This window comes from Octodon degus, unplaced genomic scaffold (genome assembly GCF_000260255.1).
Source record: "Octodon degus isolate 3935 unplaced genomic scaffold, OctDeg1.0 scaffold00123, whole genome shotgun sequence".
Classification (NCBI taxonomy): domain Eukaryota; kingdom Metazoa; phylum Chordata; class Mammalia; order Rodentia; family Octodontidae; genus Octodon; species Octodon degus.
In genome coordinates, this window is record NW_004524699.1 from 2,991,842 (window position 1) to 2,995,709 (window position 3,868).

The window sequence follows — 3,868 nt, forward strand, 5'->3', positions numbered from 1 at the left end:
GGGGAGCGCAGCAGCCAAGGGGCTGGGCACTCTCTGGGCTCTAGCCTGGAGTAGCCTGGGGTCTCTGCACGGGGGACAGAGGTACAGCTGACCCTACGGGTGGGAGCCCTGGCACTCAGGCCTTGCCAGGGCCACCACCAGAGAGGCTTCGTGATGCTGCAGTGGGAGGGCAGGGGACAAAGGAAGGAGCTGCTAAGCCAGGCGGCAGTGAGGCGTGTGGCGTGGGGGATGGGCACCCCGCACTGGACCTCAGGTACCCAGAGGGCCTCAGGGAGGCCAGCTGGCGGGGCAGGAATGGGCACCGCTCCCAGCTGTGTCCTCAGCAGGGACAACCCGGCAGGGCTGGGCGGGCAGGAGGGAATAGAAGGACCACGAGCTCCGATGACAAAGCCGGAGGAGGCATACGGCTGGCCAAGGGGGGTGTAGACGTGCTTGTCACCCAGCCTTCAACCCAGGGGTGGCTGCGCTGGTCCAGTGGGGAACAGCAGAACTGAGTTCAGCCCCAAGGAGCTGCGGGTCAGTCCCGGCTTCCCGGGCTGGCTGAGGTGTTGTCCCAGGAAACAGCGCGTGGCATGACAGAGACAGAAGGGCTGGGAGTTGGCGGCTCGGTCCCTTCACTTCGGTCTCTCTCTTCTCTGCGTTCAGGAGTGTCTATCTGCAGGGTCTGAGCTGACTGAGGGGAAGAGCTGGGCGGGAAGCCGTTTTTCTTCTTGCTGTTTCCTAAGTGATACACCATAGGGAGGATGCGGGTAGCTTTTCTGGTGCAGCGGATGTTTCAAGTAGCCTTCAGGGAGGTAGCGTACGAGGAGGAAGTACGGGATATCTTGATTCACCAACAATTCGGTTTGTGAACAGAAAGTGTGGGACAAAAACTTTGCTTCTGTTCCAAACTTCCCATCAGGTGACGAACACGACCTCAGCCATCTTCCCCAGAACCACAGAACAAACTCAAGTCCTGAGCAAAGATATCGCTGTATCCATATCAATTAAAAAAATAAAAATTAGCACTAAAAAGGTTGGCCAAAAATAAGTGGGCTAAGAAAGAAATAAAGTGTCCAGAGGGTCGTGGCGAGTTGCAGGCACACACGAGGCTGCGCTGTGGCAGGGGCCTGCGCCTCCGAGGGGTGGTGTCAGGATCCTGGCCGGGGGACCTCGTCTCTAGCAGGGACTCAGCCCCCTCTGCGCGCTCACTCATCCTGCCGTCAGTTTCTGGCCACTGGGTACCTGACAGGGTTTTGTCACCACAGAGAGGTAAGGGGACACCAAGGGGGCACCAGCCAGGGTCACAGCGGCTACCTGCGACTTTATAGCCCAGCACCCTGCCTCCTCCAACCACCCACACAGGCCAGCAACCACATTGGGGCAGCCAGGGCCACGACTGGTCACTCTGGGTGGTGGCTTTCATTGTCCACCCTTCCTTGTGTCAAAACTCTGGAGACACACAATAAGATCTCTGTACTTTTTTTTAAAAAATGCAGCTTTATTGAGCTATAATTATACACAATACAGTGGATCCCTGGTAGTTTATAAGTCAGTGCCTTCGGGTTCATTACTTTACGATGTTTAAAAAATTCTATTAGCATATATACAATACATAAAAATGTTAGGTACACAACTTTTCAGGGCATAGCCCTGTAGAATAGAGGGTATTCACCACCAGGCAAGTGTCACTGATGTTCAGACTTTTCACTACTGCCAACGTAAACTTGGACCCATGAAGCATTCATCCTGGGTCTGCCCTGCCCCAGCCCTGGGACTCTGTCATCTTCTTGGCTATTCTGGACCTCTTCTAAGAGCGAACAAGACACCCACCCTCTAGTGACCAGGTCATTTTGCTCAAGTTCTCAGGGTTTACCCTGGTGTCACGTTCTTTCTTTTCATTGCTGAATATGTCATTGCACAGGGAGGGGTAGACAGACCTCTCTTGGCCCGTGCATCTGTTTCAGGACGCGTCAGTGTGTCCACCCTCTAGCTATGATGGCCAGCATTGCCCTGAATACCGACAGCTGTCCTAGTCCCTGCCTTCAGCCCCCATGGTAAATGCCTAGAAACAGAATTTCTGGGCCCTAGAGTTGCATAGTAATAAAAGCACAAACAATTCTAGCTCAAACTGGAGAAAACTGGCTTAGCTCCTGTACCCCGGCTCCAGTGCTACAAGTCCAAGGCTCCCCCCAGCCCACAGAAACAGAACCCCAGAGGCCAAGCCCCAAGGCTTTGTCTTGTGTGACCCTCTGAGTCTCTGTCTCCTCCACCATGCAGAGGTGGATACGGGCAGCCCCTGGAGCACCGCTGTAAAGGAGGAGGTGAGTCGGAGGCTCTCGGCTAGCTTAGGGCCTCCTGCCTTCTTTTGCGGTCCTCAAAGTTATACCCACTGCTGTGCATGGGCTCAACCACTGCTGGCACATGCAGAACTCACACCGCTCGTTCTCATGAGGCTCCGGAAGAGGCAGGCAAGGAGCAGCCTTCTCCGACCCTCCAGGGACCCTGGGAAGCAAGGGGCCTGCAAAGCTCTTGTCTTCTGCAGATGAAAATGAGAACCCCTGGGCTAGAACCAAAGCGCAGGGACAAAGAGCAAAGAGCCCCAGAGCTGTGACCCACTCTCTCCCGGCATCACCTCCTCTCAGCGCAAGGGCAGGGGTGTCCTGCACCCCGGAACTCTGGCCCACTCTTATTCTCCCTGGCTATAGTCTGCCCTCTGAGGCTCAAAGCCCTTCTGAGAAGGAAGCCCCTCCCCCAAAGTGGACACACCTAGGTCCCCAGGATGGCCTGCAGATGCCCAGGCAGGAGCTGGCATCTAGGCCTTGCCCTGAACGCCCCACCCTGTCCTTCCTGGGTCTCCAGTGCCTCCCACCTGTGACACAAGAAGGGTGGACTGGGTGCCCTGCAGCTCTGACTTCTGTGAAGAGCCAGTGGGTCTGGGTCTCTCCCTGTCCAAGGTTTCTTTCCGGAAGTCACCCTAAGGTCAGCCAGCTAGGCTCTTCTGATGTACTGCAGCCCCCCTCCCCAGGGTGGGGGTAGGGGCTCCTCATGCTGGGAGGCCCCTTACAAGGACAGGAGCACAGAAGGCAGGAATGGGGGCCACTGGTGGTGGGGAGGGAGCACCGGACCAGGGGTACAAGAACAGGCTGGGCCCAGGAGTCCCCGAAGCCACAGCCTGGTGGGAAGGCTCCTCTGCTGGGTTCCTTGTTCAGGCAAGGCTTGTGGGGCTGCAGGGCTGTGACCAACCAAAGGACAGGGTGGGGCCTTCGCAGGCCTGTGGAGCCCACCCAGATGTTGCACGCACCACTCACACCGGAGGGCGAAGACCTTCCTCTTGGGTGGAGCCAGCAGCTACCCTGCTGTGTGTCCTTCAGCCCCTCGCTGCACACCCCACGGGACAGGGAAAGCGCGCCCCACCCGGTGCCTGAGGATCTGACACTGGCTCCAGGAGCTGTTCTTCCTGCTCTGAGCCTCGGTTTACCTCTTGCGAACGTCATCGCTCAGACTCATTCGCTCCTAGTCACTGTGCTTCCTGGAGCTGGCGATCTTGTCCAGCTCAGAACCCCTTGGGGGCGCTGCTTCCCCTCTCCACCCAACCCCCCTCGCTGCGCATCCTGGGGTCCCTGGGTCCCGATGCCCCATGCCCTCGGCCCAGGCCCGCCAGGATGGAGTTCTCGGCCCCAATTCAATTTCCCCCGCCTTTTTGATGTCACATCCTGTCCCGGCCTGCTCCCCCGCCGGCCGCCGCCCTCCTCCCTCCTCCCTCCCTAGTTCCCGCGCGAGCCAGGCGGCCGGGCGCGCGGTCCCCCAGCGCCGCCCCCGCCCTGCGCCTCCCCAGCAAACTTTTGGCACCGCCGCAGCGCGCGCGCCTCCGAGACCCGGCCGCCGG